The sequence below is a fragment of the Anabrus simplex genome, chromosome 4, assembly GCF_040414725.1.
Source record: "Anabrus simplex isolate iqAnaSimp1 chromosome 4, ASM4041472v1, whole genome shotgun sequence".
Taxonomy (NCBI): domain Eukaryota; kingdom Metazoa; phylum Arthropoda; class Insecta; order Orthoptera; family Tettigoniidae; genus Anabrus; species Anabrus simplex.
The window spans coordinates 263,458,285-263,470,367 of NC_090268.1; the positions used below are offsets into that span (position 1 = coordinate 263,458,285).

Sequence of the window (12,083 nt, forward strand, 5' to 3'; positions counted from 1 at the left end):
TTTTCCTGTGGAGATCCAGTGTTTCACTCGCGTATAGTATTTCAGGTTTGATCACAGTGTTGTAATGTCGAATTTTGGTGAAGATTGAAAGGCATTTTTTGTTGTAAATGTTTTGCGTTCGGCCGAGGGCTCTCTTCATTTTCTGGATGCGGACCTCGAGGGCCTTCTGTTCTTTTCCTGTTGGTACTATAATTTCTCCGAGATATCGAAACTCAGTTACTTTTTCGATTGTGCCAAATTTCGTGTTCAAATTCTGGAGGCTGCAGTGGTTGCACATGACCTTGGTTTTTGAGAAGGAGATTTGTAGACCGAATTTTTCTGAGCATTTCTTGAGAGTTTCGATTTGGCTGATTGCCTGTTGTTCGTTTGTTGCAAGGATCGCGAGATCATCTGCGAAAGCGAGACAGGAGATTTTTACATGTCTTCTTGTCATACTTAATGGTTGCCAATTTCCTTGAGCTTTTAGAGCTTGTTCCCATTCTCTCATGATCTTGTCCAGGGATATGTTATATGTTATTATTATTATTATTATTATTATTATTATTATTATTATTATTATTATTATGTCCGACTTGTTGGCTGAATGATCAGCGTACTGTTTTCGGTTCAGAGGGTCCCGAGTTCGATTCCCTGCCGGGTCGGGGGTTTTAACCTTAATTGGTTAATTCCAATGGCTCGGGGGCTGGGTGTGTGTGTGGCGTATTCAACATTAGAAATCATCCTAGGTAGGGCCCTCATCTTCACAGACATGCAGGTCGCCTAATAGGTCGTCTACTTGAAAAATACCTGCACCAGGCCTCTCCGGAGGCCATACGCCATTATTATTATTATTATTATTATTATTATTATTATTATTATTATTATTATTATTATGTTGTTGTTGTTCCGGGGTTTCTGTGGAACGCAGAGGAGAAAGAAGGTCCTGGGGTGAAATAGGTCTAACTACCAAATCAAAATTAATTTAAAACTTAAACTGAAGGTTATATTTTTAGAACAAACATAACAATTTTTCATGACAATATTACAGGTACAAGTAGCAATAATTAAACAAGATGGGGAAAATCCAAAATTATGGTTTTAACAGATCCTGGGCTTCAAGCCCTCGCTTTACTTTTCCTGAGATCCTAGCTCAAATTTACAAAAGAGCACAAATTTGAACAAGGGCAGAAATCCCCTAATTCAACGAGCACTTGCTTCCAAAATTACAACATCTAGCCTTCAATAGGCAATCATAAATCTTACAAAACTTTTGAAAAAGAGCGAACAGGCTCTCAGTTTTCCACGCCTACTCGAGGCAACCTCAGTTTACAATTACAGGCCTCTCGAGGCACTATTTACGAATGGAACTTATTTTTACAAGGGTATTCAATACCCAACGTACTGGGCCTTCGTGGGATAAGAAGAACAGGTTAAATTAATGGCCCGAACACAAAATGAATGGAGGCGTATACTTGCACTCCTAGATATGAACACTTAAAACCAAAGGGGCACTAGGCCGATGGAACAGGGGCTATTATCAAAGTACTGAGGTGACTCGTATAAGGGTAAAGTAATGCATTATGGAAAGGAAGAAAAACAGTTACAAAACGTAGTCACCTCAAACCAAGATGAAGGGGAGCTCGAGAGGGTACATCACTCTCTATCCCCGATTTACAGTTAAAGATTTGATGAAGTTTTTACATTAGCCGAAAGAAGGTTACATTTTTAGAAAAGTAGGTTACATAGTTAACGATTCGGACCTTTCCCTCGGGTTAAACTTCGGAGTTAGCAAGAAAGAAAGATGTAATTATGTGGCCATACCTTGTAGCAGTTCTAGCTGCCGAAGAAAAGGCCGCCCACCTCCTGCTTAACACAGACACTCAGAAGATGTCGATCAATTGGCCAAGAGACGTGAAAAGCCGCAGTTTATAAACCATCAGGGAAGATTCGAGATCATTCAGGAATAAACCAGCCACACCCTCTCACTTTAATTGGTCCAATTCATAGTTACACTTCAGGATCGAGTAAGAAGCCAGTGATTGGTAGAAAATTAATTACCGAAATTAGGGATTGACTAGATTAAAAACTGGCGGAAATGAAAAGAAAATATTCCCAACCGAAAAATAAATGAGCATTAATCAGTAAAAAAAACTTATGAATACCAAATTTCTTCAAATCATATGTTCTTTTACTTCGCACCAGGGTGCATGATCATAGTTGTTTGTAGTGTCATCTGTGGAAAAACAAAACCTTGATGAATGGCAAACAAAACAAGGAGAAATTCACTCAGGTTAGGCAACTACATAATAACAAAATTACATAATATTTTAGTGGTGACATCTTCTGATTAAATTTCTAAGTTGGTGTAGTTTCAGTTTCACTGTTGTACCAATAGAGGAGTTCATTTAGGCGCAGAATTTGAATGCGGGGCGTTGGGGTGTACCTCCAGGTACAATTATTATTATTATTATTATTATTATTATTATTATTATTATTATTATTATTATTATTATTATTATTATTATTATTATTATTATTATTATTGTCGCACTAATTCCCGTACTGATATGTTGGCCTAACTTAGTCTCAGAATTATCTGTCCGTGGTATTATTTCTTTTTAGAATTTCTGTGTCTTACTTACATGTTTATATTTTTAAATTTTATTGTTTATAGTGGTTAAGGTCCGCCTCTGTGGTGTAGTGGTTAGCGTGATTAGCTGCCACCCCCGGAGGGCCGGGTTCGATTCCCGGCTCTGCCACGAAATTTGAAAAGTGGTACGAGGGCTGGAACGGGGTCCACTCAGCCTCGGGAGGTCAACTGAGTAGAGGTGGGTTCGATTCCCACCTCAGCCATCCTGGAAGTGGTTTTCCGTGGTTTCCCACTTCTCCTCCAGGCGAATGCCGAGATGGTACCTCACTTAAGGCCACGGCCGCTTCCTTCCCTCTTCCTTGCCTATCCCTTCCAATCTTCCCATCCCTCCACAAGGCCCCTGTTCAGCATAGCAGGTGAGGCCGCCTGGGCGAGGTACTGGTCATACTCCCCAGTTGTATCCCCCGACCAAGAGTCTGAAGCTCCAGGACACTGCCCTTGCGGCGGTAGAGGTGGGATCCCTCGCTAAGTCCGAGGGAAAAACCGAACCTGGAGGGTAAACAGATGATGATGATGATAGTGGTTAAGTGTAAGAGAGGGCCGTGAGCCCTAACTTCGCTACAAATGTAAGTCAGGAATAAATAAATAAAAAATATTTAAACATCGATGAAAGGTCAAGAGACAGGTGATAAGAATGTCTATGTTAGTTATTCTCGTGATACTGTTTCTTTAGTGTTCCGCTTAAAAATCAGAAGATAGCTTTATTTTAATATTGGTACAACTCCAAATGTTGTGAAATTGGAGTTAACCGTATATTTTTGATAAAATTAATATATTTTTAAAGTGGAACATATTGAACTTCCTTTTACCTCACCCCGAGTGCATTAAAATCTAGGACTGTTCGATAAACCTGTAAGGAGTTTCTTTTAGTTGTGAGCAAATTAACTGTGATCCATTCTAAGACAAAATGAGTGGTTTTAAAGAGATTTCTAAATGTTATAGATGATTAATAAAATTGATCTGCTGGGGCTGTACCTTAATTAAAGCCAGGGCCGCTTCCTTCCCACTCCTAGCCCTTTCATGTCCCATCGTCGCCGTAAGACCTATCTGTGTCGGTGCGACGTAAGACAGCTAGCAAAAAAAAAAATGATCTTCAAGATTATCAAATACTGTAACTATCAAATTACATAGATTTTCATGAAGGGAGTGACTACTCTTGAATTTAGGTTTATGTTAAGAATATCACTTAAATTTATTAAAATGTAATTGGTTCTACGTTTCATTAACTACTTATACGGTTTTCGGAGACACTGGTTAAGTTCAGGATTTTTTTTACAATTGACTCTAAGTCACACCGACATAGATAGGTTTTACGGCGACTATAGGATAGGAAGGGTCTAGTATTGGGAAGGAAGTGGACTTGGCCTTAACTGGGATACAGCCCCAGCATTCGCCTGGTGTGAAAGTGGAAAACCACGGAAAACCATCATCAGGGCTGCCGACAGTGGGGTTTGAACCCATTATCTCCCGGATGCAAGCTCACAACTGCACGATCTTAACCGCACGCCAACTTGCCCGGTGGATGTTTTTCTACAAGTACAATATCACTTACAGGAATGAGCTTTCGTGTTCAACTAAAGAACGGTAAAAGTTTCCGACGCGAAATCGGAATGCTGTGACTCGGATTCCATTGGGATCCCGTTGACCATCTTTGTTCTGTTTTTAACATATTTTCTTTATGTACTATCTGTCCCGAAAACGATCTAATAAGTTGAATGTTCATTTCGAGTACAATGCGGTTAATGAAGTATTCGTTAAATATTCATCATAAAATTTTAAAACTCTTGGTAATTCTTTTTTCAAGTTTAAGTAACAATTGTCACCAAAAAAAGGAACAGCCAATTCGGATGAAATGCAACAATAGGAGCCAGTAAACAAGGGTTATGCCGTCTTTATACTTAACAAAAAAAGTCCTTAAAGATATTTTTTGGAATACCTCCACAGGTCTTTTTTTAATTTATCAGTCATGCATTGCTTTTGTTTTCCTTGACTTGTCATACATCTCCATTAACCCGCATTAGGCATGTCTTACCCTGTTTCCATAAATGCCAAAGCTCACGAAGGAAGCAAATATCACGGGCCACTGTTCATCTCCTGACTTTCTTTTCGCATTTTAACTTCGCGGATTCATATATGAAAATGAGTGATTATTGAGTTATTATGATGACACATTCGGAAAAAAAGAAGACTAGAAAAAATATATCTCGAATGCTACGGCCGCTTGCTTTATAGTTCACCGTATACGTATTTTACAAATAGCAACATAAAACATAAACTTCCAAGAAAATGTGGCTTGAGCATTAAAGTAACGGCCGCGATACCTGTCCTTAAAATTAAATGACGACAAAGGTTTGTATTTGCTATTATAGTATAATCTTCCTTTCCTTGTTCGTCAGGTGATGACAAATCATGTGAATCTTCGCACACGCATACAGACTATGCAGTGTTACTCAGCTAAGATGTCTACCTCAACTACTCATGAACCTATGAAGATAATAACTATCTTCATAATTATCATTCTTATCACCATTACAATAAGAGAGTAATAATAATAATTGCACCAGTTGGTACACCTATACGCCGCACATTTGAATTTTCCGCCTTAAAGTACTCCTCTACAGCTGAAACTCTGAACTTTAAAACTGAATTAATTCAACCGTTTATCAGAAGATGTCACTGTGTTAATTTCGAATTGTTTTTGTTTACTAATTATCAAGAAGTGTGGACAATTTCTCACAGATGTCTCTACCAAAAACTATGATCATGTACCCTGGTGCGAAGTGAAGGAACTTTTCTTGAAGATATTTTGTATTCATAAGTTTGTTCTTTATTAAATGTTGTTCTTTCATTTGTGGGTTGGCAATATTAATCTTTCTTTCCGCCAGTTTTGAATTTAGCCAATCGTAAATTTCTGTAATTAATTTTTGACCAATCGGGTCTTTCTCCTCCAATTTTGATGTGTAACCTTTAGTCAGCCAATAAAATGTAGTGGGTGTGACTGTGTTATTCATGAAAGGGCTCGTCTCTCGGCCACTCGTACAACATCTAGCTTAGTGTATGGAAGTATAGCAGGAGGCGGAAAGCGCCTCTTTCATCCGCCAGCAGATCTTCTACAAGGTAATGGCCTTTTAACATCTTTATTTCTTGCTAGCTCAGCAATTTAGCCCTCGAGGAAGGTCCGAAACCTTTTCAATGTAACCTACCTTTCTAAAAATGTAACTTAGTGCCGGCTTATGTAAAAGTTTCTTATTACTTTAACTGTAAATCGGGGATAAAGAGTGCTTTACCCTCTCGAGCTCCCCTTCATTTTGAGTTGAGGTGACTACGTTTTCATAACCGATTTTCTACTCTTAATGTATTAACATTTTCTTATACGAGTCACCTCCCTAGTTTGGGAATAGCCCCTGTATCATCGGCCTAGTGCCCCTTAGGTTTTATAAGGTTTCATGTAGGAGTGCGAGCAACGCCTCCATTCATCTTGGTATTTTGGGCCATTTAATTAATCTGTTCTTTTCCACTGAGGCCCAGTAGGTTGGGTACGAGATACCCCCGTTTCATTTGATGTAAGCGGTGCCTGGATGGCAATTTGTGTAATAGGCTGGTATTGCCGTTAATAGGCTTCAAAAATTGAGAGCGGCTCAGCATTTTCTTGTGTTTGAAAAGTGCCTCTGGGAGGCTTGAGGTTAAAAGTTGGGAGCAAGTGCTCCTTGAATGAAGGGGTTTTCTGCCCTTTGAATAAATGAGCGTACCTTTGTAATGTTGGGCTAGTAGCTCAAGGATTGTGTAACTGAGGCTCGAAGCCAGAACTTGTAAAGACCCCGAAGCTTGTGCTTTCGTTTGTAAAGTTATCATTGAACCTGTGTTTTTTATTGTTATTTCACCTAGTGAAAATTTGTCAAATCTTGTTGTCTATTGAAAATATAACCTTTATTGAAATTTTAATTCATCTTTCGGACTTGTAGTTAGACCCATTCCAGCCCGCACCTTCTTTCACCTCTGCATTCCACGGATAACACCGTAATAATAATAATAATAATAATAATAATAATAATAATAATAATAATAATCCACATAATTGTGTTGTCGAAATAAAAATGCAACCAAGATGAAATAACCATTAAAAGGGCTTCCACTGTTAAGACAGTTAATACCGCACAATCCGAAAATCGGTTCTGAACCTAGAATTTTTTATTGATATGACTGTCAAATATAATAATAATAATAATAATAATAATAATAATAATAATAATAATAATAATAATAATAATAATAATAATAATAATAATAATAATGTAAAATTGTGTGCTGATACGACGGTCTAATTTTAATAATAATAATCGCCATTTTGTTCTTACTTCTAGTAATGATGATGATGATGATGATGATGATGCTTGTTGTTTAAAGGTGCCTAACATCGAGGTCATCGGCCCCTAATGGTACGAAATGAGACGAAAAGAAATGACAAATTAAAATTCCAAAAGCTTCCACTGACCAGAATTCAAAACGTGAGGGCGAAGAATGCATGGATGGAAATGAATTTAAAACAATCAGTGGATCCGACCGCAAAGTCTCGCATTCATAAAAACTGACGTGAAACAATAGTATTACTGACCAAGTGTCTGCGTCTATAGCATAATACTAAATCGACAACGCTGTTAGTTCAAAATGGTCCAAAATCCAAGTAATCGGCCTCTCATAATGGTACTTATCGTTAGGAAATTGTCATGTTGCGGTACTAATCAAAAGTAGCTTAGACTCGCGGCATTCCACACAGTATGGTACTAAACACAGGTAATGAAGTTTGCACAGGGAATACAGACCTATGGTGTTTCGCACACTGCGGCGCTATTTACAGGCAACGCAAACCTATACATGCAACGCAAACCTATGATGTTCCTCACAAAATTGGACTAACCACAGGGACCCGCGCTATCCCGGGGTGTTCCTCACATAGTGGGTACTACGCATAGGCAAGGAAGAACCATGGTGTCGCTCATCCCATGGTGTTGTTCATATAGGGGTACGATTCACAGGTACTGTAGAAGCCGCCAACGTACTCTATTGCTACTAATCACCAACCTATATGGTACCTAACATAGTGGCACTACGCACAAGTAAAAGAGACTCATGGTTTTCCCGCGTGGTGGTACAAAACACAAGTAGTCTCATGGTTCTAATTTGATCATCCCTTGGTCGCCCCTTTTAGTCGGCTCTTACGGCAGGCAGGGGATACCTTGGGTGTATTCTTCGTCTGCCTCCCCCACCCACAGGCTTCCAATAATGATACCACTGGGCTCACAATGAGACTTACATTACATTTCCATGGTGTTAATATCTGTTGGAATAATAGTACTTATTTTCTTCTTTTGATGGAGCCAAGTTTTTTTAATAGGCTACACCTTGTGTTAAACGTACAGACATTACAAATTTAGTGCTGTGATTATTTGGAAATTCGGACCAGTACTTTTCGAGGAAATGGGGTGCATTGAAAAGTTCTTCATTTGCCAGCCGTGGGCCACCCTGTTCTGTTGAATCCCACACATGGCAGCCAAGAGACAAGCTACGTATCAAACATGACCTGTTGCTACACAGAGTTCCTTCATCTTCTCCTGTCTGTCACTGTAGGTCTACTGTGACCTTAAATACACGATGATAAATTATATGATTTAGAATAATATCGTTGTGGGCAACAGCTAGAGGAAAAACGTAAGTAAGGCTAGGCCAACAATGTAGTTTCATAAAAAGAAAAAAGTCAAAGTCATCCACATGCAGGCTATCAAGGCACTTGGAGGGATGGAAGTAAATGCTTCACTACCTCTAAGCTCAGTGCTTTGTGGAGTAGAGTGGTTAGCTGTGCACCCGGCCGCCTTTGCCCCCAGGAATTAACCTGTAAATTGTTGATGTAGGCTGAGTGAACATGAGGGACATATGCACCTCCGGAATTTCCTTAAGGGATTCTAACCTTCGTCCTTCCGGATTAACTAAGCACGCCTTTACCACCTTGGCCAAGCAGCTTCGCCGGTACATATACTAAAATTTGAGCGATACGGAGAAGATTAGCATGGCCCCTGCGACAGGATGACACTGAAAATCGTGAAACTTTCCACAGCAAATAGTGACATCCTGGAAAAGTACTGCAAGGTCGAATAACTGTTGAACTACTCTTATCGCGAATATACAGGGCGTGTAACGATAAAGTACGGCGACTCTTTCAGGACAATTCCTCACACATAGGAGAAGAAAGTATGTTATATGGACATGTGTCCGAAAGCGCTATATTGCCATGTTAGAACTCATTTTATACAACTCTTACAATTCGCGATCGTATTGAATCCCGGATGCTCTGATGGCGGATTGATGCGTGTATCAATGCTAACGCAGGGAATTTTGAGTTTCATATCGTGTGCTGTTACGTTCTGTTCCTGTGTGCTTCCCACTACTAGGCAGAGTTGTAGAAAATGAGTTCTAACACTGAAATAAAGCGTTTCCGGACACATGTTCATTTAACATACTTTCTTCTTCTATGCAGGGTGAGTTAACCGCGCCTGCCATTTCTGCTTTTAGGCATCCCAACGAACGTTAGTGGGGTGATGGTCGATTTTCCTTTGCGCTATAACAAGCTACAGTCGCCTTTAAAGCACTTACTTCGTCATCACTGCACAACGTTTGCAAAAACATGTATGCGACAGGCATTTCCACAATACATCAAACCATCATACGGTTATGTAAAATGTACGTGCCAGTTATAAGATTTCGATAGGTTATGAAATTATCGCTAAAAGTGATGGAATACTGAAAACGTGTGTGAGTTTGTGAAGCGGGACGTAGTTTTATATCAAGTAAGCTTTCTGATGAGCTGACGGTAACAAGCACCGTGGTGTAGTGGACTAACCACAGAAGTTTGCTGTGTTGGTAGGTGAGTTCGAATCCTACGAACGATAAATATACTTATTCACATTTTAAATTTTGAGGATCAAATAAGAGGCCATTTGTGCCACATTCCTCATCTACGGCGAAGCAGGACAGAACGTACAGGAAGCACAGCGCCAGTACCAGGAAATATTTTCACACAGGAAACTGAACCGGACCCCACACGCAAGAAAACTCCCCGATAAACAAATACAACCAAAACATCGGATGAATATAGTATGCGAACACAAATCCATGGACAGTGACCAGGAAAGGCCGATAAACTAAGGCCCCGAGCTGGAAATCGGGCTCTAATCTTACACCAGTTAAGAGTCCAAATGCTACTAGAATGAAACAAGAGTTATAAGAAAAACTAGGTTTAATCAATTGAGGAGAAACGAAATTAAAACAAGATGAATTGAATTAAAGGAAACAGTGATAGGAACACATACCGTATACACATACCCGTGTTGCAATCGCTGGCATTTAAGTAGTTTGCTGGTCATTCACAACGTCAACATGAGAGCAATCCCTATGGTAATTTAAAATTCTTCACACAATCGCACAAGGGGTAATTTTTAGTAGTTGTAAAACAGAACCACGAAGGTCACACTTTCCTGGGGATATGTTATTCTTCGAAAAAAGTAATATCATCCACCCGCATACATCACATCTTTTGTCAACAATCCGTCACCTTCGTTGACCGCTCCCGGCATCAAGGAATAGGCAAAAGGTCATATATGTTCCGAAAGCTCCAGGAAGTTAAAAGAAAAGTAAATGAGCTCGCTCATTAATGACAAAACCAAGGATCATGTAAGAGAAATAGATCCGTCACTCCTGTATAATATAGTTCACTGAGAAAACAGGTCATGGAAGCTATAGTGGCCCCTGTATCTCCACCAACATAAGGAAATAAATACCACGATAATACCTCGTAATAAACTTGATAATAACAGTTGTTACTTTGTTAAAATTTTAATTGTGATAGAGATAATGATTGCATTTCGGTAGGAAAGTTGTATCTAAAGCTTCTCTCATGTCTTTTACTTGAAAAGCAAATTGCAATTATCGTATTTGTATGTTGGCAATACTGCTATAATGCTAGCTTGTATCGTTGTTTCACCGTTCGCATTTTAATGTACATTTACATCTATTAAATAATAAATGCAACATTGATTACTGAAAATGTTAATGCAATTCATATAAAGCCCCAAAACGTCCATATTTGCCTAAATCACGATGTAACGTAACCTCATTCTTTCGCTCGTTCGTTAAACTCTCCCCACGACTTTTATGTATGGGAATGGAAAACAGAAGAAAGAAAGGAAGAAGTAAAACACAGCATAATGCACATAGTTTATATTTTGAATTTTATTCCAAACAGCAGGTAAGAAGCACAATCACACACACGTTTACTCGCAACAGCTAGGTAGTTCAATGTGAAATACGTTCATGATCATAATACTATTTCTTCACACTAAGAACGCGTATAATTGTAATTTCACTCCATACTCTCAAAAAACTGGATCAAAAATCTCGTTCAATGCGAAAGAATCTCAACAAATTTTCGTCTAACAAGCACTATTACTTACCGTATGACCAAGTTTCCTTCACGCGCAACGATAACAGTGTTGTGTTTTGAATTTGCTGTACCGCACAACTGAATGTGTAATGCCAACCACTGCCTTCTAAATTAACCCTCTATAAGAGAATTTTAGTTTTCACTAGTTGGCGGAGATTGAGGAGCCCATCTCGGAACTGCTTCGGACGCTCCCTATGAAGTGTCACCCCCTTGGACAAAACAAAACAAATGACTTAGGTCAAAACAGTGCGAAAAACGATGGGACCAAATAAATTAAACGAGTTGACAATAAAAGAAATAATAAAGTGTGAAGCCAACACGGGTACAAAACTACAAGCCTAGAATCGGCATAAAAAGGTAAAACGGAAATGAATAGTCGAAATGGGTTATCGATATCACACAAGTACTCCAGCACATCCATTCACTCACCCATACCGCCATACATTTCGGCAGTGATATGCAAACATAAGACAAGCCACACAGATCCAATATTAATATAGCATCACTAACATTGGGACCCCGAGGTCATCCAAGGGTCACTCAGATGGGCACAGGAACGTGAGCAAAGGAATACGACAGCAAGACCGTGCAAACCAGCGTGCCAAAGTATTTCCATCAGTGAATTAATTATTTGCGAGTAGTTCTTACGTGTCTCGTGTAATCTGGAGGACGGTCGAGATTGCCCACAACCTCTGAGATGTATATTTTATTTAATAGTAAAGATTCGCACGACCGCAATTCGTACAAGGCAAGAGTGTTCTCGCGATGACACGACAATCTGATGGTTCATAGCAAGCGACTAAGCACACACAATAATACTGTATATGCTCCCTCTCGTAACATAAATCGAGCACCAAGCTCACATGCACACAGACACAGTCAATTCATACAACGGAGTAAACATTGCATATCGAATAGGGATGGCAACGATATATATCTGTTTTAACGAAATACCGACATTTT

General features: G+C 39.3%; 1 non-coding gene across 1 annotated transcript; it reads left to right on the plus strand.

Moving 5' to 3' along the window:
- The first annotated feature begins 8,638 nt into the window (after positions 1 to 8,638).
- Positions 8,639 to 8,742, plus strand: LOC136872979 (U6 spliceosomal RNA). Its single transcript, XR_010860131.2, has one exon. It is a non-coding gene; the product is annotated as a U6 spliceosomal RNA (small nuclear RNA).
- Positions 8,743 to 12,083: the final 3,341 nt, after the last annotated feature.